Genomic DNA, 25,482 nt, shown 5'->3' on the forward strand with positions numbered 1-25,482 from the left:
GGCAGTCCTGCAGTTTGCTACACGTGACAGCAAGATCTGAAGAAAGTTTCTTCGCGTCGTCCTTTATAGGAAGCACGCTTCCTTCCATAGAATCAATTTTTCCTGCTAATTGCAGCAACTTTTGCTCCAGAACTTGCTGTTCAGTACGAATGATTCGAATTTCTTCGAGAATTTCAGACTGTGTTTGCTGCATTGACGGTATTGTCATAATCACATCGAACATCTGTTTTCCTACTTGAGCTGACAGGGGTCCGGGATTTTGTTCAATGTCCCCTGAAAGCAGTAATAGCCTGCGAATAGTGCACGCGCATGACAGACACTGCATAATCGTCAAGAAAACAATGGATGGTGAGTTGGGATCTGGCACCAGTTTTCTAAATGGTCTACCGCTAACAGGACGATAAAAATAACCAACCTGAAGAAAGACCAAGCATGAATCTCTGGCCGCCATGTCGGTGCCAGATCCCAAACTGGGCTTTTGTTGCAGCTGCTTTGTAGACATGCGGTGAAGTGTAGTGTCCCAGGTTGCCAGCAAAGGAGATGATAGCTGAAGGGCGACGGCAGCGCAGCCACATCGAGCGGTAAGCGGTGATGCTGGAGATTGCAGTTTTCAGCGATTTGACACGCCCCCGGATCTTTGATCTTCTTTATCCGTCGCTGGTGCTGACACGTGCGGGATGCTCATACAGCGGAAGGCACTTGAATCTGCTATCCAGGGCTCGATCTGCAGAAAAAGCAAGCTGTGCTTAGGCGATGTTCGTTCCAGGTCGTCGCCAATGCCATGTGAGGACCAAATGAGGACCAGGTGCAAAAGAGCTGCTTCATGGTTTCGAAACCGTAGGTTGGCAACATGTTTGAGGAAGAAGTGGACGTTTTTGAGTTTAGTGGAATGGTCATACCTAATGTAAGTGCTGACGCTCTCGTATGAGGCCAGCCAATCGTCGACATGCAGCATAAACGGTGGCATGTTTCCGGCAGTGCTATGAACGTACGGCCCGCATCGACGTAGACCGGGAACTGCGGGGAATAAGTCGTGCTGCTAAGCTAATCTTTAAAATATCTTGCTTTTGAGAGCAGAAAAGCTCAGATAGTAAGTCTGCAAACCCAACACAAGGCTGACGAGCCAGCGCTCACGCCAGCCCCACTCCGGAGCCTCGTATGGTCCGTCCTACCATGTGTCGACTCATTTTAATACCTGATGGCGCTGGGTGTCAGCTAGGCAGCGGAGGTTCTCTTTTTGGGCCTATACGCTTATTACGCCGTGTTGCAGCTTGCAGAAATGAAAGTCCGGTACAAACGAGCAATAAAGTCCGCCTCAACTTCTTCAGTCATATTTCTAAATATTTGATATCCGACCCGAAAGCTGCGTCGCAAGGAGTCCACGCTAGCCTCGCTCAATAAGCACGGTTTAAGTGTTAAACCTATTTCCTACCATATTTTTCCGACAGCATTTTCCCAAAGCTGCGCTCTAACAAACAGTTACTCTTTTTTCCCCTTTCTTACTATATGTGCGATTAACTCAGCAGGCGGTTTCGGCAGCCGCAGTCTGTTCTTGAATTGTTTTATTTATTATTAATGAAGCAATAATAATAGTAATATTATTAGGAAATAACTGTGTAATATTTATTGCGTAGTAATATTTATTACCTATATGTCGTACCTATACCTATATGCCTATTATCTATGTGCCACAATCATAGCCTCCTTGCGGAGCAGCAGGGTACTCAAGTGCGCCTCTGAAATCACCAGCGAGCTCTCAGTAAGTCGGCTTTTTCTTCACATGCATGACTGGAGGCGCGGCGCTTATCTTTGATAGACATGACGTCGGTACGTGAGGCATGGCTCAAACAATAGCAGCCTGGTCGGCCCCCGAAACTTATCGTACGCCTTACGTGAGACAAGGCACTAATCACTCATCTGAGCAGTAATATACGGCACTTGACTGTCTCTCAGAAGGGGCGACCACATGCTGAAACAACACCTTACCAACCTTAGTTTTCGCAGCAGCCAGAGTTTGGCAGTTGGCGCTTTTCGGCGCAAACATGAAGGCGTGTGTTTTTGTTCCATCGATCTTCGCGTCGAATCCGGCTTCCCGTTTTTTCGTTGCTGCTTCGTGCCATTCCGGCGTTATCATAACCCACATTACCGTCACAGTGCATTTTTGTAATACAGAACTTAACATCACTTTGTAGCCCCTGACGTGCGTGCATTTGACGCCAATCTCTCTTCAGGTTGAAGCTGTCTGTTGTGAGCTTCGTACTTGCCTTATACAACTTCTACGCGCTCTAATCATCCCATTGTTGCCTAGTCAAAATCCGCCTTGTTCCCTTCAAAGCTTTCGCGTCTCACTTCGCTTCGGCGCCACTGTAGTGCTTTAAACTTTTTGAGGGCTCAAAGAGCCAGACACTTCTCATTCCGCCCTGTGGCGATGGTTTCAAGCAAAATATAACGCAAATTGGCCCATGCTGCCCCTGCTCGGCCAAAAATAAACTGCCCAGCTGCAGCCCAGACTTCGACTCACATTCATCGCACGCAAACCGCCTTATGGGTTCGCCGCCGTAACCCAAAACTACACTCTTACCTCACCAACGTCCGAAAGCCGAACGACGCAACCTCTGACGCTACAATGGGAGTGTGGCAGTTTTAACGAAACAGCTTCCAGCGTATCGTGTCAAGGAGTTGCCTGACGCTAGTGTGAGGTAAGTGGCCGGGTATTGTGCAGACGTTGTATGTCAGCAGTTAGTCAGGTTTGTTTTTCACCGTGCACAGTTAGACTAGGAACTATGGACTACAATATTGTCTATAAAAACGATGAACCTGTTACCAAGAAACGTGTTATCAAGGATAAGGAATCGATCATAGCCGCGGTGGTCGTATTTCGATGGAGGCTAATTACAAAATCAGCAGGGCGTCATTTAGTGGCAGAATATTATGAAAACATCATGCACTCTAAAGTAATCTACAGCCCTCCTCTATGCCTCCTGTAGCCTAGGCGTGATTTCAAGACGTAAGACTGCACAATATTGTCACCGACAAACGGTTGAAGGAACAGACCAGGTTCTAAGTAGACGAGGTGGGCGTGCCAGCCAGCAGGCAGCTCGAGCGAGGAAGAAAACGTTCTTCGAGCACCTCGAGTGCCCAAGGCTTGGCAAATCCCAGCTTAAACAGTTCGGCCGCGGTACGGCGCCACTGAATGGTTCGTACGGTGGCATTGCTCCCCCTCTCTGTAGGGCACCGACTCGGTGCCACAGCAGTGGCCAGCACGAAGAGAAGTGACGCCGCATGTGTCCGGCGGCAGGTGTAGACACGCCTGAAGTGCTAGCGGGCGTGGTACGGCTTCATCCGGACGACATGGATGACTTCGGAGGTCGGCCGTCTGGAGGAGCGAACTGTTCCTAGGGGAAGAACTTCGTAGTTCACCTCACTGACTTTGCGGAGTACCTCGTAGGGGCCGAAATATCTGCGCAGAAGCTTTTCGGAGCGTCCACGCATGCGGATTGGGCTCCAAACCCAGACTTGTTCGCCGGGCTGGTAACTAACAGCTCTGTGGCGGAGGTTATAGCGGCGAGCGTCGTGGGTTTGCTGATGCCGGATGCGCTGTCGAGCTAGTTGGCGGGCGGCGTCGGCGTGACGAACGAAGTGGTCAGCACCCACAACAGTTGAGGGAGTAATGCTCGGAAGCAACATTGCGTCCAGCATGGTGGTGGCTTCGCGACCATGCACTAAACGCAATGGAGGGAAGCGCGTCGTTTCTTGCAGAGCAGTATTATAGGCGAATGTTACGTAAGGAAGTATGGCGTCCCAGTTCCGGTGGTCTGCGTCAACATACATGGAGATCATGTCGGCGATCGTCTTGTAGAGCCGTTCGGTGAGTCCGTTCGTTTGAGGGTGGTAAGCGGTTGTTTTGCGGTGACAGGTGCCGCTAAGGCGCATAACCTCCTGCGTAAGGGCCGAGGTGAACGCCGCTCCCCTGTCAGTTACAACGATCGTCGGTGCACCGTGACGAAGCACAATGTTTTGAACGAAAAAGTTCACAATTTCGTCAGCGGTACCACGAGGGAGAGCTTTAGTTTCACAGTACTGGGTGAGGTAGTCGGTGGCGACCACAATGTAGCGGTTAATCAGCGAGGACTGTGGAAATGGGCCGAGTAAGTCCATGCCAACTTGGTGGAAGGGGGCTTGTGGCGGATCAATAGGCTGCAGTAGTCCGGCTGGCTTAGTCGGTGGCGTCTTGCGACGTTGGCACTCGCGACAAGTTCTGACGGAACGCTGTACAACTGCAGCAACCCTGGGCCAGTAGTACTTCTGGCGTATCCGCGCCAAAGTGCGGGAAAAACCCAGGTGACCAGAAGATGGGTCATCATGGCACGCCTGCAGGACTTCGTCGCGCAAGGCCGCGAGTACGACGAGCAGACAGACAGCTTCCGTCGGGTGGTAGTTTTTTTTATACAGAACGCCATCGCGCAAACAGAATGACGACAGTCCACGGGAGAAGATTCGCGGTGGAGACTTAGCGCTTTCTTCAAGATACTCAATGAGAGGCCGTAGTTCAGTGTCGTCTCTTTGGTGTTGAGCGACGACGGACGTGAAGATGGCGCCGAGAAAAACAAAATCGGTGTCGGGATCAGCTCCGATGTCCTCAACAGGAGCACGAGACAGACAGTCGGCATTACTGTGCTTCCTGCCGGACTTACAGACGATGGTGACGTCGAATTCTTGAAGGCGAAGGCTCCAGCGTGCAGGCCGCCCCGAGGGATCTTTGAGGTTCGCCAGCCAGCACAGCGAATGGTGATCACTGACGACTCTAAAAGGGCGGCCGTATAAGTACGGGCGAAATTTGGGCACTGCCCACACAATTTCCAGGCATTCCTTTTCAGTGGTAAAATAGTTCGCCTCCAAGCGTGACAAGTCGCGGCTTGCGTATGCGATTACGCGTTCGAGACCATCCTGCCACTGTACAAGGACCGCACCGAGGCCGATGTTGCTGGCGTCTGTGTGCAGTTCAGTGTCGGCTGACTCGTCGAAGTGGCCAAGGATGGGCGTACTCTGCAGACGAGTGCGGAGGTCTTCGAAGGCCTGTTGTTGCTGCTGGCCCCGGAAGAACGGTTCGACACCTTTCGTGAGGCGGATGAGGGGCTCAGCAATCTGGGAGAAGTTCCGCACAAAACGCCGATAATAGGCGCAGAGGCCCAGAAAGCGGCGCACACTTCGCTTATCGGTTGGCATGGGAAAAGCAGCGACGGCGGCAGTCTTATCGGGATCAGGGCTTACTCCCTTAGCGCTCACGATGTGGCCCTGAAACTTCAACTCCTGGAAAGCGAAGTGACACTTTCGGGCTTGAGGGAAAGACCGGCCGAACGAATTGCGGCGAACACGGCGCGCAGGCGCCTCAGGTGCTCTTCGAACGTAGCGGAGAAGATGACAACATCATCCAGGTAGACGAGGCAGGACTGCCATTTTAGGTCGGCATGCACGGTGTCCATCATCCGCTAGAAGGTGGCAGAAGCCGAGCACAGTCCGAAAGGGAGCACCCGGAATTCGTACAGACCATCCGGTGTAATAAAGGCGGTCTTTTCCCGGTCGCGCTCATCCACCTCGATCTGCCAATAGCCACTACGTAAATCTAGTGACGAGAAATACGTGGCGTGGCGTAGCCGGTCCAGGGAGTCATCAATCCGCGGCAGAGGATAAACGTCCTTTTTGGTGACTTTGTTTAGACGCCTGTAATCAACACAGAACCGTAGGGTTCCATCCTTCTTCGCCACAAAAACAACAGGCGATGCCCACGGGCTCGTCGACGGCTGTATCACGTCGTCCTGGAGCATTTCTTGAACTTGTCGGCGAATAGCGTCACGTTCCTTCGAAGAGACCCGATAAGGCGGCTGGTATAACGGTCGCTGGTTTGCGTCAACAATAATGCGATGCTTTGTGAGCGAAGTCTGCCTAACTTTAGAGGTCGATGCAAAACAGTCGCGGAAAGGTTCGATAATGCTCTCCAGGCAGCGTTTATAATGAGACGGGAGGTTCGGGTTCACGTCGGTCTTCATGGGAGTGGTCGGTGCCTCCACTGATGCCGGGATTTCGGACAACGCGTGCTGTCCCGAGAATTCAGCAAGTTCTTCGAAAAAAAAAAGAAAAAAATGCCAGTGACCTGCAAAGCCGCCGCGGTGGTTAAATGATTATGGCTCTCGGCTGCTGACCCAAAAAACACAGATTCGATTCTGGCCGTGGCGGTCGAATTTCGATGGAGGCGAAATTCTAAGAGGCCCGTGTAATGTGTTATCAGTGCACGTTGAATAACCCCATTTGGTCGATATTTCCGGAGCCCTTCACTACGGTGTCTCTCATAGCCGGAGTCGCTTTGCGACGTTAAACGCTCATAAACTCATATAAAACTGCGTTCATAAACTCTTTCCTGTTCAAAATGCTCGTCCAGAATTTTTCGGTATGACTTGCTGCGTACAACGGCGACAATCATCATGAGCGATCAATTTGACAGTAAAATTCAACGCTCTTGTTTCTGTCTAGCATTTATGTCAGTCGTCTCCTTTCTGCATCTTTATTAATGAGACTGTTTGCATTCCTGGTCACGCACGCCACTCGGCTTTTCTCTTATTTCGACGGTAATTGGCAATTGACGGGGAAGTAGCTTCTAGAAAAAGCGCATAATACATCATGAACAGCACTTGTATGAATCCGCGAGTGGGGACACATGTTCACTTTCATTTACGCAATTGTCTTACTTATAAAACCTTCATTTTCCATAAAAATGACGTATTTCCTATTATGTTCCCTTGCTTTATCAGTTTACCCTGACTGAGTACAAAGTAAAACACTAACTACTGCAAATCGGGTGACCTCGTTCCACGCTCAGGTATGGCGCTCGCTCTGCCACAAGCTTCATTTACATCGCAAGGCCCCGTTAACAGAGTAATTACGCCCTTTAAATATCAAGTCGGAAGGCGAAAAAATATATATATTTTTTTCGCAGTGAACAGTTCGCACGTATATAATACCACCCCATGCTTCCAGCAATGGTTTTTCTGGGCACTCATCCATCCGCCCACCTCAATAGAAGAGGTTGCTAGAAAACTTTGGGACCCTCCTAAAAAAAAAAACCTGGCCATGTTTTTCCACCGCGTACAATAAGTCAAACTTTTCTAGTGAAAGTAAAGTTGGTAACAGCCACCACTCTCTACATTGCACAGCCAAGACGATGGTATGGCGGAAAATACCACCGCCCATAAATGAGGTCGGTTCGCTTTTGATCATGTCTGAAGTCATTTATTCTTTAACCACAAAAGCCAGTTTAAATGTTGTCTTGCAGTGCTCTCTGGTGTGCCACATTTTCACTTAAGTCGATCGCAACTTGACCTGCTATTGGGGAGTTTCAGAATAGGTGGATGCTATCGATTAGAGGGCAGGGAAATATTGGGACGCCAGTGCGTATGAGCCGAACAGTAACGACCGTCGAGTTGTAAACCCTTTGCGAAAATCCGTAAGTCAGTTTTCCTGCGCTGCAAAGCCCTTTACCATGGGGACGGGTAGCGTCGAATGGGCTGAAGGTGGGTGCAGCAGCAGCGCTGCAATCGAAAACGCGAGCAATAGGAGTTTCTTCATTCAGCACCATCTATCCAGCGAAACGACAAGCCTTAACTGCCGTCACTAGCTTGGCGAGCCGCGCCGGTAGCTTTCGCAAAAACCTGCTTTGAGTCGTCATGGTGGCCAGAGCGACGAGGTTACGACTAAATTATTCCTGCGATGAGTAGCTCAGACACTTGCATGTAAACCAGCCTTTATGTTGTGAATGCACTGACGAGTAGTACCTTAGCACCATCGCCTTTCAGCCTTTTGGTGACTGAACTTGCAGGGTGATTTGTACCTGCGAAGCCATCACTTGGGATCTTAATCCATTTATCGCTACAGCAGCAAAGGTTGGAAGCATACAGAAAAGGGGTGCGGAATTATCTTGACAATCGATGTCTCCAGCGCCGTACCCTATTCCTGCCTTCAAAACCGGTTTGGCCGCCATGATGAGGGGTTTGCGCTAGGCACAAAAGCTGACTTTCGGAATTGTTCACAGGGTCCATTGTCCGGCGCATGTCCCCTTCCGTCCGGCTGTTGCCATTTATTCCTATCGACACGGCCCCGTATGGAAAACTTCCTGTTCTGGAAAAATGGCGGCCCAAACTTAGTCGCCTCCCCCCCCCCCCCCCCCCCCGCCGTTCACACTGTGTCAGTGTACTGTGCATGTACCCGTCAGCTTATGCGTCAACCCTTCGCAGCGTTGTTTCCGCTGAAAAGTGAAACGCTGACACATCCGAGTATTGGAATTTTTCAAAATTGCCGGAAAGCTTACAGGAAGATGTCTTACAACCAAGAGCCATCGTTAACAGACTGCGTTTTTCCTTCCTGCTCTACCCAGAACCGGGGTTAGCGTGAGGGGAGATGAGTCAGTCGCCCTCCATTGTAGCCTTTTCAGAAATGGAGAGGGGTATCCACCGTAGCCTTTGTAAACTTGAACTTACGGCGGCTGCCATCAGTTCTCGAAATCGGATGTAAAGCGCACATGTCAAAAGGCTGCAATGGTGCGGAAGGAACACTGGGTTCGCAGCTCTACTAAGAACACAAAAAGAGAGAGCATGAGGCCCAAGTCCCCATACATTTTATTTTTTTATTCTTGGTGATAGAATGGCTAATGTGTAAATAATCTGTATTCACTAGAAAACCCATACAGTGACTATTGTGTCCATCCGGCAACTTGCTTCAAACGCAGATCTCTCTCTTCCTTTGTAAAAAAAAACAATCCAAAAACGCCGTCTACGAGCGAGAACATTTGCTTGGCAAACATCTTTGTGGAGCAGCTGACTTGCAGAATTTGAGAGTTGTCCAGTTAATTCATTATTTATTTCGTTTCAGCATGAGTCAAAACCAGTGGAGAATCATAAAAGCGCACATAAGGAGCGAAATTCGATAACACAATAATCAATCATGAAACTGGTGAATATTCCGGTCTCTATGATGTTTTATACCAATGGCTACTGAACACTCCGCGTACGCTAAGCGTGTGTCTGCTGTTTAGAAGAACTTCTTGTTGGGTGATTTGGTGCATGGCTATAGATAAGAACGAGTTGCACAGAAGTAAAGGACGAACATAGGAAAGACGATGTAGACAGAAAGTGTGCAAACTTCAACTCATTTCATTTTAATCTTTCCGTCTACATCTTCTTCTTGTGTTCGTCGTTTATGTCTGCGCAACTCGTTCTTAACAATACCTCTGCTGTTATTTCGATGCAAAGTCAAGGCGTTTCAACCCACTACGGGCTCCAACATTGCCTACTGCAGGGCAAAGGTCTCTCCCATGTCTCTAATTAACCCTGTCTGTCATTTGCCGATAGCGGCCACCGTATCCCCGCAGACTTCTTAATCTCATCCGCCCACCTAACTTTCTGCCGTCCCCTGCTACTCTTGCCTTCTCTTGGAGTCACTCCGTTTCCCTTTATTACGTTATCCTGCCTTCGCATTACATGCCCTCCCCAAGCCTATTTCTTTTCCTTGATTACGACTAGGCTGTCATTCACCCACGCCACCTGCTTTTGATCCATTAACGCTACACCTATGATTTTTCTTTCCATAGCTCGCTGCGTTGCCCTTAACTTATGCGGAAGGCTCTTCGTTAGCATCAAATGCGCTCAACTGTTCCCGTTTCAAAGCTACGATCACGAGTGTTAGCACCGAACTCAGGACCACTAACCCCTCTTTGCAGGAGGTCGTCAGCAGGGAATTCCTTCCACTCGACGTCTTTCTTCCACCACCGAGTGTGGTCCTTTTGACATATGCATACGTCGTCGTCTGCACACCGCTTGTAGCAAATCTCGCACACTGTGTGCAAGCACGGAAGCAACGCAGTAAGGTCTGCAACCTGTTCGCAAGCAGTGCATAACCAGTTCGGCGGAATAGGCTCAACGAACTGCACTTTGCAAAAGCCGAGCTTGTAGTCAATATCACCCACGACAATTGTAGACATCGTAATGAGCGGGAGCTTGCTAAGACCCAAAAGTCAGCCGGTCCAATGCTGCTGCTGCTACTAAGCCGGGTGTGAAACTGCTGCGCAGTCTATTTGCAGTGGTAGGAAAAAGAGCTCCTGGTTTCTGCTTTCGCATTGGATGCTGGGCACAGCGGGTAAAAGGGAGGGAAAGGGAACGAAGACTGGTGTGGATGTGGGACCTCCGGACCTTTCCTAGCTATAGGCTGCCTACGGCCTCTCTTATGTCTTCCCCCCTCTGCCATGGACCTTGTTACTGCAAAGGAAGTGGCGGAAGGGAAGGATATCCTTTCTTAAAGGAATTTTGGGGGAAGGGCCAAATGCAGTCCCTGAAAAAGCAAAACTTTAGTTTAAGCTAGTTGGTACGCATCACAGTGCCTCTCCCAGCCTTCTGCAGCCGAGTGTTTTGCATACCATACCAATCATGTCAGCTTCGGGTGGATTCTATCCCTCCTGCGATACATACCAACCGAAGGCTTTTACAGTGATTATCTGCAAATAATTCGGACAACAATTCTGAAAACTGCAGAATACTTTTACCGACATATTGAAAACAATATATTCCATTCATCTAATGTTTAGGAAAATTTTTGTTTGAAATGTTTCCATCGCCTTCATAGAAGAGTTGAGGATCACGAAGGGGTCGATTTTGACGAAAGCAAAAAACGTTAATAGAAGGAAAGTAAGGACAACCGTAGGGTAAATCGTAGTTATATTGGTTGTTGTAGTGAAATCATAAATTATACGAATCAAAATTGCGTTTGTAAAAGGTTTCCCGCTCAAAAATACTTCGGTCCGGATTTGTCGCATACGAGACGATACTGTGAGTATCCTAGCACCACAGCACACAACAAGGCCTGCATTGAGGACTTCTAAGGCGCACAGGACAAAGGACCAGTACCTCCGCTGACACTGCCTTCACCAGCGCCTGGAAGCACCTGTCGTAAAAGGGGAATCCCGAGAAGGTGAGATATTGTTCTCGCATTCCAAGCACACTGACTCACAGCTGTGCGCGTTAAAAAAGTTTTCTGGACACCTCGCATTCTCTGGGTTCAAGCTAAAAATGCAGTCAAAGAGAGAGAATACACAGAAAGAAATCCTGAACGTGGCTGGGAAAAAGCATGCAGGGAGCAAACCCGATGAGGGTGTGCCAGACATCTTTCTCGTAGTGGTGATAAGGTCTTTGTATTGGGATACAAAGGACACCCTCCGGAAAATCCTTATGGTATGAGGGAATAAGGGGATCTGTACGGTTCCAGGAAAACGGATGAGGTATTGGCATAGAGGTCTTCAGGGGTTGCCAACAATCGTGGGACGGCGAAAGGTATAAGAAGTCGCGCCTAAGAAGAATACACTCAGTACACCGCCTGCCGCGCGCAGCTGCTTCTTGCTGCTCTCGAGAAACCGGGGACACCAGCGGACGTTTCATCATGGACGTTTCATCATGGTTGTCAGGTATGTGCTGTTACTACCTCAGTCCTTGGAGGAATAGTCAACAACAGCGATTTTGCTAGTTTTTTCAGGTGCGACATTAGATCTGGATTATTTCAGTCTAATGAACCACCCATGAAAACAACACGACGCTATATATTCACCACGTTTTCCCTTTGTCGCAGTCCACGACTTGTCCCGCCCGTCTAGAGTGCTACACTGAACGTGGAGCGCATCACCCTTTCTTTCTAAAATGGGTGGCGCAACTGAACGCGCAGGTAGGTAACACCCACATTTTCTTGTTTCTTTCTCTCCTATTGGTACTTGCTTCAGGCCTAGAAGAGCTAATGATACGAATGACCTAAGATTTGCCGACATCAAGATGCCCTGAAAGGACCATTCTTGTATACTATGTCCAAATGTTACCTTGTGCGTGTGCTCTTTCGTTTGTTGTAGCCTGCCCTTACCGCAGAAGGATGGAGACTTTTAGCATAGCGCGTACCGCGAGCGCCGTCAGAGGCACGTGGCGCCGTCTGGCGTCTTCTGCGTATCTGCGTATGTGCCCTCACAGCGCGAGGTACGCGCTATGTGAAGGCGTGTTTTATGCGAAGCATATTAACGTAGGTTTCGGGCTTTCGCTCGACGCCCGGCGGTGGCCACCATTGACCTTCAAGTGACCGTCAAGTAGGTCACGTGACATGACGTCACGGGATGACGTCACACCGGCTGCAGATGGGGCCTCATATCGCGCCGTCGGTCGCCTCCCGGCGGTGGCCACCATTGACCTTGAAGTGAGATCACATGATGTGTCGTCACGTGATGACGTCACACCGGCTGCAGATGGGGCCTCATATCGCGCCGTCGGACGTCGCCCGGCGGAGTCCTCCACGCTTCGGTTCGCGCCGTCGCGCGCGACGCGGCGGCGGCGCCACCATCGCTGCATCACGTGATATGTGACGTCACGCCAGGGATGAGGCGGCGCGCGCCCGCCGTCGCGTCAGTCTCTGGGCCCGCAACCACGCCAGCGTCTTTGCGCCGGTCGTGTATGCGGTCAAGATGCCTCCAAACGCTAAGGACATGATTCGCATCCACTGGGCTTAACCTTGATAAGCCTCCAATTTTTGCTTCTCCATTTTGATGGGCTTAATTTGTATATATTGCTCTTGCTGATGTATTACCCCGTCTTCGGACAACTTTGAGGCGGTATACAGTATTACTTCTGAGCAATTCCTTCAAGGATTACCTCAGCCGCGATAAGTCCTGTGTCCACGTTCTGATTATGCAAAATCCAGTGCATATATAAAATTGGCATATGTGGTAGCGTGCGATAAAAATATAGCGTGTTTCGTAGTGTGCAAACGCTATGCTCGCTTACCGACTCTTTTTCCTGTGTTTAGCAGTAGCGTAAAAGGACAACCGGGTTCGCACTGTATTCGTAGCTGTAACTGCCTTCTTCAGTATTTCAATTTTCATCTGTATTCATTCAAACATTCAAAGGGGAACTAGCGGTGTGTTGCTGCGTCTCCGATCCCCTATATTATAGTGTATGGGGGATTACTTTCCTTTATTACAGTGATAATTCTGCAGCGTTAAGGCCTAAAGAAGAGCGTCACTGTGTTCACAAATTTGGTTTTCTTTCTAACAATCATCTGGCGCTCTAGGGCTGAGCTTATGAATCTGAGCGAGATGAATCTGCAGTAGAAGTTAGTAAAAAGCGATTGGAGGATTGGTGGCTGAAAAGCAGGCAGTTGACATCAGGTTAGAAGTGTACGAAACCGTAGTGGAAGAATTTGGCGAATCTTAATGAGAATAAACAACACAGATGAACAAAAATGAAGGAAAAAAAAGCTGAGAAAGGTAGCAATTGCGACCACCCCGTTTCAAAGGGGTGCTCCTATCCATCCATCCATCTTTATTATCGTCCAGTGGCCATCTGCTTACGGTAGCAACACTATGTGGATTGACGTTCTTATCATACCGCAATCGTAATAACGGAGACGTAGAGCGGTTTACTGCACGCCTCTCCTGACCAGGTACTTTCATGGGTGTGGCTCTGCATGGCCAGTGCGCAGGATCTTCCATTGAACAGGAATTGTGTCCGCTAATACGTCCTCAGTATGCCGAAGGCGATCATTGTGACGAATGGCTTAGCGTATCGCAAAATGCCCGCAATTAGCGAATAAGTAGGAGATCACACGCTAATGGTACGGCGACCGCGTAAGTATATACACTTTCATTCCCAAATCTGCCTTCGCTGAGCGCAGTCAACACTCGTATAGGCGGAATGTGTTTAACGCGCGCTTCTGATTGGCTCAGGAGGTCTCTGGTTTCCAGTTCTGCAAGCAAATTATGAAATGGCGCAAAGATAATGCGCTTTGAATGTTTGCATCACTTTTGCTTGGCTTTAGGCCTGCTTTTTAACTAAATGAGACACAATATTCTATACTGATTATAGCGAAATTGCCACGGTTCTTTTTTATTCACTCATTTCCTTCCAGCATTCCTCGCTAAATCCGAATGCGGAACCTCTCCGACCAGGTCAGCGTAACAGGCGGCCAAGTGGCTCTGGCGTCTTGCATCCTCGAACACGGACACGGACGCGAGCTAATGAGGTGAGTTTACACATCTCTCTAGGCGTTGTCATTTCGCCAGTGCAATTTTCTATGTTAATTTTTCAAATGTGCACCTCTCGTAACCATTAGAGGTTCGCAATGTGCTAAACGTCCCATTTGATTCTAAATATCAGGGATTCAATTTCTAGAAACTGTTCTCGATGACGGAATATGCCATCTTCTTGACTTCATTGCTGTGGGCTTCTTATTTTGCATTTTTTCTATATATGGTTCTCATAACCTTGCCGTTAAGCAGGAGAATGACTGTTTATACCCGATTTTGTGCACGGAGTAAAGATCGATTAAAACAATACTTTTTTTTCACTTTCTTGTAGGGTTCCTCCCCAAACCCTGGAGCGGAACCTTCCCTCCCTAATCAGCGTACCAGTGTGCGGCGCGCCGTTGGCATCGTGAATTCTACAGCGCAGACACCTCGTTCTTCTTTTGCTGAGGCTGCTGTGGTAAGTCTGTTTCAATTTTTGACAGTGATGTTACTTATCTAGGAATTTTTTCTGCACTAAAGCTGTACCCTTCACACTTGGCGCTTTTTAGTGTGCACTGATTTTTCATTAAATTCCAATTAAAGCACTTAGTCTGTGTAAATTCTGCATGGTTTCTTCTCATATCCTCTGACTTGCCTAAATCACGGACATTGATTTTTTTATGTTTTTGAGTCTCGCGTGTTGTTGCAAATTTTGGCTGATATTCAGGAGGTTTTATAATGCTATTGAGATTTTTTTTTTTGCAGTCGGACACAAAGCGGCACACCGCCGGGAAGGACTCCTGCTTCGTAACTGCTGAGCACCATCCCTCAGACCAGCCTGCACCGTTTAAAAGCGTACAAATGGCGGACCTAGAGAATTTTTCCAAGCTGTTTCATCTTGATAAGAGCTACCAGGAAACGCCGTGGTCCCGGGAAACTTAGTGAAACGTCGTGTGGTAGTTTCAGCAGTGTTCTCCGCCTGATGCATTATCCATTTCCTTCTCGTTTTAAGTATGTTGAAATAAAAGCGCACTTTTTTTTTCTCTTCAAAATCTACTTTTGAATTCCATGTCTGCATACCATGTATGCTTGTGGACGACGCTTTGTCTGCATGGCATAGCGCAACTCAAGTAGACGTGGACACTGTGGCGGCATCTAGCGACAAAGCTTCAAAGCACCGCCACCCAGGATTAAGAAAAAAAAGACTTCATTCCGAATTATTGCTTCGTTTCCAGGCTTTATTTTTTGTTGTTGTTGCTGCAAGGTGAAAAACTGTACACCAAGAAGAACATGTAAAGTGGAAGTACTCCTTCGCTGGGTGTCTTTACTTTCGCTACTTTAAGTTCCAGGATTCTTCGACATTAATTTCTAATATTGCAATACTGTACTGTAATTTTAGGAAAATATTGAAGGTAAAAGTCCGATGATTCGATGCGGATAGAAATATTTCTTTCTTAATTTCTCCATCCCTCGCATTGAGTAGCTAAGGCTGGCATGAACGTATTTGGGAGACAAGCTCCACCTAAAAGGGAAACTGCATAGGTTTTAAAAATCAACCAGCTTAAAAGGATCGAATGTGTGAAACTTACAGGTAATGCATGCGAAGTCTTTTTGGGCTAGCACTTGAAATAGTGAAGTAATCGCCGATTAAAAACCAGACGCCCTTCAAGCTTCTCCACAGCGCACAACGGCAAGTGGGGGGCGCATGATGACGTCATCGAACTTCGAAGGTATCGGTACATTTCCAAGGCATACTTTGAAGGAACAAAACCAACGCCACCGAAGGGAAACTCTTCTGAGAGTTCTTTGGCAGCGTCTAACGCGTCAGGGCAGGGTGTGGCTGAGGACAGCGGTAATTTGAAATCGTACTTTGCGTGACGTCACGCTCAGTTTTCCTGCACTCCTCTTGTGCAGTGAGGAGAAGCGCAAAATTCAATCGTCTATTACGTCACTATTTTAAATGCTAGTCCAAAAACTTTTACCTACAGCCTACATAGCTCTGAATCCTTGAATATCCCGAAATTCTCAAAAAAGTGCGAAAAGGGTATGACGTGATAGCCTGGTGGGCTAATTTCCTTAATGCAGAAGGTCATTCTCTACTTTACATGCCCAATATAAATTAGCGGGGGAGGCAGGCACTTTTCCATTGAGCAGTAGCCCAGGAAAAAGCCAAATATCTTGGTTCTGGTACGCCATATGCACTCACAAAAATATTCATTAATTTCTCCACAAACGAAAATAATCAGGAGAAGTAATACAACAGTTAAGGCAATGAAAAAAAGAAGACGCATCAACTAGGCCTCTGCATTATACAAAGGAATGACAGCGAACATAAAGCATAAAAAAAGCGAAAACATGCAAACAGCGGCAAATCAAAAACAGCTAGAACAGCAAGAGAGATAAATAAGGAGCAGAAACAATAAAGAATGGGAATGAAAACAAGAAACAGCTATCACAGCAAAATACAATAAAAAATAAACAAATCTAAACCAGAACGAATATGAAGTCTCTAAAACACTAGCTAGAAAACAATCATTCACAATAAAAAATATATTGAGTGGACGCCTTACAGATAACCACACGCGAGGCACGGTTTTATAATAAAAATATTAATGAAAACAAGTACAACTGACGAAAAAATTATGGAGGAAAAAACAAAACAAAAATTATACACGTGGAATTGCGCAGGTGAAATAAAAAATTGCTTTAAAGAGAAAGTTATATGTGAAAAAAGGCCAACTCAAAGTGGAAAGTTAAGGACATCAAAATAAAAACAAAGAGTTTTTATAACGATTATTATATCTTTATATAGCACAAAGGAAATTAATACAGCAAAACAGGCCCGTCTAAGCCAATGCTTACTTTTGAGACGTAGCCCGGCATCGTCAGCTAAGCTATATGCTTACAATACAAATCTGCAGTGTAGATACCAACAATGAAGAAACAGTAGCAGCATAAGTAATAAATAGTAACAGTAATGCATGCAAAAAAAGGGTATACAAGGGATCGAAACGACCAAGTAGTAGAGCAAGTAACTATAAAATTATAATCCAAGTCTGACAAATCAAAGATGAGATTAAAAGCCGCTTTTTTTTTACTTGCATCCGACCGTGGAGCTTAGGAGCAACGCTCCGCTCATAAAAGGTAACGCAATTTTTTCGCAGGTAATGAATGTCATGGACAGTGCTGGCACTCAAGCTCCCCAACAGAGGTGCACGAAATAGAAAGACGGAAGCCCCGGACACGCAGGAAGGCAAAAAATTCAGGGGGCACTTTGACTGTCTAAAGTGGGTAGAGGCGGAAGCGTTTTCCGCACCACCTTCGCTGTTTCTGTGGCACTGGTGGCGTCACATATATTTGAGTGCTAATTACTAAGTGATGGCAAACCACTAATTAATTGTTAATTACTGACTAATGCCTGAATGCTAATTAACTGCTAATTAATGACGCTTAAGCTTCGCCTTTAGGAGTGGAACGCGACAGCGCGTTGTAGCGCTGCCAGGGAGTCCACGGGAACGCCACCACCCGTTCGGCGCGATGCCTTGCCCTTTGAACGCAACGCTTTTTGAGGAAAGGAAATGGCGCAGTAATTCTCTGTCATCTCGGTGGACACCTGAACCGCACCGTAGAGGAAGGGAGGTGGGAGTGAAAGAAGATAGATAAAGAGGAGCCGTAATGAAGAAAATGAAAATTGTATTTGAGGAAAGGAAATTACGCAGTAACTGTCTCACATATCTCGGTGGACACCCGTCAAAATTCAGGGGGGCACTTTTTTGACCTAAAGTGTGGTCACTGATGTGTGGTTAAGATGTTAAGCTTCGCCCCTAAGAGTGGAACGCGACAGCGTCTTGCAACGCTGCCAAGGAGTCCATAGAACGCCATCGCCCATTCGGTTCTACGCCTCGCTCGTCGGTAAATTGGTTTTTGAGGAAAGGAAATGTATCTGTCTCTCATTTGTCGGTGGACACCTAAACCTCGCCGGAAGGGAATGGAGGAGGATGAGAGTGAGTGAAGACACCGTATTCACTAGACGCCCCTTTGTTCATTCCAAACCATCGAGCTGGCATGGCGGAGTGGATAGCGTGCTCGTCTCTCACGCCGAAGACCGGGGTTCGATTGCTGAGCTCGACCAATTTCTTAATCGCTTTTATTTATTCATATGGCCTGACTAGTAAAGCTAATTAGGCTAATTGGGTAATTAAGCAATTAACTAAGCTCAGTCCCACTTACTTGGAGCATCACTATACGATGCCTTCAATTGGTTGTATGGTTACTAGCCAAAGTGCAATTGGCCCCGTTTGAAATTCGCGCACTGTAACGTAACGACCGTTTCCACCAATTGAAAAGCGTGACATTTTCTGCCGACAACTGCTGCTTACAACGATGAGACATTAAAGGCTTCCGCCTTAATATGCGATTATTATACTTTATTTCTTTCGCGGCACACAACTCCAGAGCTGCGGACGAAGCTTGCTCGCGTCTTTATACGCAGCCAGCCTTTCAGCAGCGCTCACAGTTTTCCTTTGGACGCCGGGATGTCAGTGAGGAAAGTGATACGCAGGAAATAACCTTGCTATTCTGTGCTAAAGCCAGAATGGCATTTTTGAGGTGTGCGCCTACGCCGACAGCCGGCCGCAAAGTAGCAATCCTGAAGGGATCTATATGTTACCTGCCATGAACTTTACCGAGTCGATTGTCGCGCCGTAACATGCAATCTAGCGAGAGGAGCCGGCATTTTTAAGCATGAAATGCTTTTAGCTCCCGTTGTCGGCAGTGTGGTGACGTCACTCTGAGACCGAGATCCAACATCCAGGCACTGAACTCCAAATATCCGGGAGCTGAAACGAGAGCATCCCGGCACCGTACGAGATTTAACGAGACTCTCAAAGGGAGAGGGCCGCTTAGAGCAAGAGGGGAACTCCAAGGCGAGAAGGGCATTGGGCGGAAAAACTGCTTCCGCGCCGTCCCCAAGGATGGAGCCGCGGTCCAACACTTACGTACGTAAAAAACTGGCCGCTGGGCCTTCACCTCATGACGTTTCCCCCTTTGGCAGGCAAATGTATACGCGCTCGCGGAGTATTCGAACGAGCTGCATATACATTCTTGTCAGGCCTGCGTCTCGTCGTGTCCACGTACGCTTCTGCATCGTCCTGCATTTCAATGCCACCATCGTTCACAGCTGCTTAAGCCGAGCAATGGAGCCTGACAGAAACCGGATACAGCTGACGAGGCAGGGCGGAAGAGATTCCCCAGACACTCACAGGAAACGATTGCGTCCACATGGACCAGTGCACAGTACGTGTGGTGTGGTGTGTTGAACACTAGACCTATTTCAAGAATTTTACTAGTATACCATCTGCAACCAATGTGTTATGCCCGTAAACATTTCATGCTTACTCTGCTCTCGGTTACGGGAGAGGCAGAGATTTTTATTAGTTTCTTGCGTAGTGCTTTTCCTACACCCCCTGCCTGCACTTATAGGCATGAGCCTCCGCGCTATGTCAAAGCCACGCGCGGCGCGCGTCAGCTTTCTGCTTCGCCAAGAGAACCTAAGCAAGGAGTGTAATCACCCAAAGTTCAAAATTTGTTCTAGCCTCTTTTGTAGCCCGGCGTTGACGGCAGCAGTTTTTAGGCGCGCACTGGAACAATTGCAGCGCCGCCTGGGAACTGTAGATTGCCTATGGCGTTGTGGTCACACGACCAAAGATGGCGACAGTGGTGCTAAATCTCTATGAACATGCTTGCACGCGTAGGAAGGTATCTGTGCGCCGGATTCGGGCAGGAGCATCTCTGACTCCTTCTGTGCGTCATCAGTGGCGTGAGAAACGTTTCCAAGTGATTGACAAGTGTCCCCATTGTGGTGCTGCGCCCGACCAGTGTGACGAAAAACACTTGCTGTGGAATTGCCCGGCTACAACTTCCGTGAGATGACGCTTCCTAAAAAAGGTAGGCCTGCGATGGGACGTTGCAGGCGACTATCGCAAGTGGACTCATGATAATTGCTTTATCGCGAACTTTTGCCGCTTTTTAAGCGAGGCTTGTTTACACTCCTTTTTTTAACTTTCTTTTCCTTTTTCATTATGCCTAATGACAAACAGCTCGAATAAAAAAAAAGATTGAAATAAAGGCTCTTCACCGTATTTGGGCGGATTCTGCCTCTTCTGTTAAAGCTCTCTGCTTTTTTTATTTTAGTATCAGAAAAAGCAAAACACGATGCCAACCGGTTCTTACGAAGCGTTTTTGACGCACATGTTGCCTCAAGAGATAATATCAATTTCTCCTGCAAGTTGTACAAGCAGAAGTCTTTTTTTTTTTGCTTGCTGCAAACCGCGCCAATCTATGCTATCTCTATGAGCGCAGCAAGGAGAGGCGCGGCGCTTTAGCGTACTGCTACCGGTTTGCCCTGACATGTTGATTTCGGCGAGAAACGGCACACGTGCCGAAGACCACAGCAATATTAGCCTTGATAACGATGAATGTTAAGAAACATACGGGATACATTCTTCCGCAGCTGCGTAGCTGTTCAAGCAGCAATTGGTGAGGCAACGGAACGCGGCCAACGATGTCTCCGAGTGGAAGGCGGTATACGCTTGACGGGTTCTCGCCAATGCTCGACTGGAAGCCCCTGGCCTTCGTCGAGCCGCTTCCAGAATACAGGGTATGCAGTGCGTGCGGACTGGTGCGCGACAGGACAGCTTTGCTGCCCTGCATCCACGCTCTGTGTGACGTTTGCTACGAGCGGAGTGCTAAGGACGGCGTACACACCTGCCCCCGTGACGGACGCCGCTGTGAAGAAGAGGACGTTAGCTGGGAGGACTTCCCACCTGAAGAGCTGCTGAGAACAATGGTGAGCAATGCATGGAGGAAAGCAGATGGCTGCTGCGTTTAACTTAAGGGAAAAAAATGAAGCGTGTAAAAGACGGCCTCGCACACAGCGCCAACTTCCAACAATGATTTATTGCATAAAGGAAGGGTGGTTTTTTTACCATTGTATCACAGTTCTACCATCAGTACACTGCGCTAGAAAAGTATACCACCCGCATACGCAAGCTCCTTTGGCAACACCGTCACTGAAGGGCTACTAACAGTGTCATTTTTCAAAAGTTCAATCTATTTAGCCTCAGTTATTTACGTGTAAACCGATTTTTGTGCAACTTTGAAACCGCACATTTTTTGAGAAGGGGTATGCAATGACAGACGCGGCAGTGTGCTGGCAGAAGTTAGAGCTCTGTGCCCTTCTCAGTCCTTGTTTTTTGCGCTACGTTTTTTCCCCGAACCATGATCCAACCAGTCCAAGCATCTACACGTCTGGTTTGACAAGTTTTCACTTTTCGAACAGAAAGGTAACAAACCTGCTTTTGATGTCTCACCACTTTTTGCTTCATTTCTTAATTGCTCGTCACTTAGGAAGAATTTTGTGAGATCGGATGGCGGGTTTTGCTCCTGACTTGACGTGTAATGCTCTGGCTGTAAAACAACAAATATAGACTATGGAGCGACGAAGTGTGCGCTAACTATTGATTTGATGCAGGAACCAAGGTTAAATTTTGTGCAAAATCTGCACCTGAAAAGTTTCTCTTACCGACGATAATGCGTTTCCAGGCGTGTTCTACCCGTCCCCTGTAATAAACGCGCTAAGAGCTATTTAACTATGTTACATCGAATGATCGAGCGACAGCTATTCTTGTTAGTCTATCACGTGAGTATTCTTAAACGACATACTTTGGGTTCGCTTTAGATGTAAAGGACTCTCAAAGATCAAAACAACGGAACGATTAAGGTCAAGTTAGGCTGGACACGGTTTGATCGAAGTCGAAGGTCATTTTTTTTTTTGGGGGGGGGGGGGGGGTTGGCTGGGCCAAATGTTGGGAATCACTGTAGTCAAATGTGGAGATTGCTATCATAAGGTCCATAATGAAATTGTGTGGACATCGATTTCGGTTCAGTTTGAGAGGGTTAAATTTTTATGGGTGGACCAAATTTAGGAGTGGCTCGGGTCAACTCTGGAGACAACCGTATCGAGCTCATTCAAATTATCCTTGACATTGGTTTTGGTACAAATCAATGAAGGTCAGATTTTGGGGGAAAGGCGACGCCAAATTTGGAAGTTGCCCGGGTAACATTTGGAGACTACCATCGTATTGAGCGCATTCAAATTCGCTTCGACATCAATTTCGGTTCAAATTGATGAAGGCCAAATTTCAGGGGTGGGTTAAGATAAATTTGCGGCTTAGGGTGGCAATATTCTGGAAGCGACCGGGGTTTAATTTGAAGTCAACATCGTGTTGGCCATGGCCAAAGTATGCGTCGGCATCTCACAGAAGGCAGTTGCTTTGAGATCACTAAGCCCGATGGTCACTTCAGTGTTACATACGCACACCGGACTGAAACTCTAGTTTTCAACTGAGTATAGCTAGAGCTCCGATGCTTCGCGACTTCCGCCACTATGCCATTCGCCAGATCTCATGCTTCGGCAACAGAAGGTCAGGTAGTCCATCGCCACGATGTTGCAGTTGTTTCCGGTGGACGATTGGGGTAAAAAGCCAACATATGTAATTAAACAAATCTTGAAGCCTTGTACGGGAGTGCAGGCGCGCAATCAAGCTCCAGTGAGAGCTTTTTGTCTGCGCCCCTAACATCTGGATGATGTAAATAAAGATTTGATTTGAAGATCCACGCCGAGCAGCTAGAAGAACCTTGACGCCAGAGCAGTCTTGCTCAGTAGTCCTGCTGGCCCGATCGGTGGCGGCTTTTGTTGCTGACCGTCTCGACAAGTTTCATCATAACTAGCTGCATACGTAGATAAGTGGCGCCGATAGTATTTACCTTGAATTCGGCGGACTGTGCGAGAAATTCCGCGATGCCCAGCTTTTGACTCGTCGTTCGAAGCCTGTAGATTTCTTCCCGTAGGCTTGAAGGTAGTACGTGAACCTCTTTACGAGGGCATCAGTGATTACGCAGAAGGAACACTATCCGCGTTTGAACAGCGCTGGAAGTGAACAGCGCTGGAAACATTCTAAGTAATACATGATGCATTGCAACTAGTGGTTCGAGCATTGCGGTTGCGTTAAAGTGTTGGCGCTGATTGATCCAAGAAAGGCGACGTCGTCGTCGTCGTACTGGGGTGGTGCATATAGAGGGTGCACTGACAGGCATTCGGAGTCAGAGCGCTTGCGACAAACGAGCGTGTGAAGCACGGAGGCGACGGCGGTAGATTACCCAGCGCCGAGGCCGCGTGCGACTTGACTGGATGTTTGACAGCTAATAACAGAACTAGATAAGCAGAACTAAAGTGGCTGTTTGGGCATGTTGGTCAGTGATCATGGTTAAAGAATGCAGTGTGAAAAGACAAGGACAAACGAAGAAGTGAACAGGACAGGCGCTGACTACCAACACATTTATTCGAAGAAACGAGCAGCTTTTATAAAGCCATCCAAGACCCTCGTGACCCTCTATCTAACACTGATACACATCATTGCACACAACATAGATTTCCCACGCCTGCTGCTTTATCTGGTCACGTGGGTCTTGGATGGCATTGTAAAAGCTGCTCGTTTCTTTGAATAAATGTGTTGGTAGTCAGCGCCATTCTTGTCCACTTCTTCGTTTGTGCTTGTCTTTTCGCGCTGCATTCTTTAATAATGATAAGCAGCATGAGACGCTTGATGTTTCGGGAGCCAGACATATCATGGCGTGAACATATTGCCTCATGAATACCAGTTCAAAGGCTGGGGTTCAAAGGCCAGCGCTTACTTCGGAGAGCGGCTGCTATAATTCCGCACCACGTAAAGGGAGTCACTGTCGAAATCAGAGAAAAAGCGGAGGCGCAGGAGGAGAGCCTATTACTTTTAGACTCTTGCCGGGTTTTATGCAATGTTATATGCTGCTTTTTTCGAAAATTATGCATTCAAGTTTCGTAAAAACGGAGAAATTGCCAGAATTGAACACTACCGTTGGTGCGGGCGATACGAGGCGTGATGTTTAGTGCGACGAAAATAGGCGAGCTTCGCGAAAGAATGGCCGGCTGTCTCCCACCTACCGTTTGCGCTTGTTGCCGTGCTGCCGTCGCTCCTAAGCGACGGCTACGGAGAGCGGTAGCTTTTGCGTTCGTGTCAGCACACCGCGATCCGGTTTTCATTGCAATCAGGAGACTTCGGTCTTGGTATAATAAAGATGCTTATTCATTCAAAAAACAGAAACAGTTAAATGGGTTGCGAACACTTGGTAGCACCGATCGTTTTCGTTGTTTTTCATGCGCTACGCATGGCACGGCACTGAGTAACTGTCTGCAGATTGCTTCCTGTCATATCTACAAGGACTATGCGCATGTGCACATGGATCGAATAAGAAGGCGGACTGCCATGTTTACAAAATCTCCCAATAGTTAAGTTAATTTAATTCATGGGGTTTAATGTCCCGAAGACCGCAGCCGTGGCCTAGCTGTTTGAGCATCCGCCTCGCATGCGGCAGGTGCGGAGTTCGATCCCTAGTGCCGCCGGGTACCCACCGGTGATACAATGGGTACAAGCTTTCCCCTGGTCTGGTGCTCGGCTTATTCAGGGTGAAATGCTTGGGAGTTGGATTTTTGACTCCACCTCGAGTGGAAGCAGATACCTTGTGCCATGCACTCTTTGGCCACGGGTGCCCTTGGGCCAATGCATCATCATCATTAACGTCCCAGAGGAACTCAGGTTATGAGGGACTCTACAGTGGAGGGCTCCTGAAAATTTCGACCACATGGGATCCTTTAACGTGCACTGATATCGCACAGCCCCCACTCAGAGATCTTTCGTTTCAGTCAAGATTTGCTTTCTCTAACCTGCACTGTGTAGAGGGAAGCAGTCTTGACCATTGTGCTGTCCCGAGATCAGTTAGAATTTCCAGCCCCTGCGCCAGCTTCATCTGCGAACACTGGACTTCTCTCCTCCCCGCTCTTTCTCTTCCTTCTCTTCCTTCTCCTTCTCCTCCGGGGTTTCAAGTTACGTAACTCGTGTGTCTTTCGTTCCTTCTACCGCGCTGCACGACTGTGGCAGCACCGCGTTTTTACAGGTTGTAAATGTTCGATTTTCCTTGTGTTTGCGGCCTGTCATCCATCTGAGGAATGGCAGCAGCCCCAACGCGTGCCGCGGAATAAGAATAACCATGTTGACGTTTTGCTAAAGACTATACTCGAAGAAGCTCACCTGCGTCCAAAGCTCGTATCACTGATTTCAACCGCGATTAAGAGATTAAATTATGACGCTTTCATGAATTATAAGTTTGCGTATGTTCTTTCAGGTGAACTGCTGGAACGAAGAAAATGGTTGCCCTGACGTGATGATGGCTGCACATATATACACGCACTTGCAGCATGAATGCAACCACCACTCAACTTGCTGCCCCGTGTGCTCAGCCAAGGTACTTTGCAAGGA

Source organism: Amblyomma mixtum, chromosome 9, assembly GCF_055824585.1.
Source record: "Amblyomma mixtum isolate Tamu chromosome 9, ASM5582458v1, whole genome shotgun sequence".
NCBI lineage: Eukaryota > Metazoa > Arthropoda > Arachnida > Ixodida > Ixodidae > Amblyomma > Amblyomma mixtum.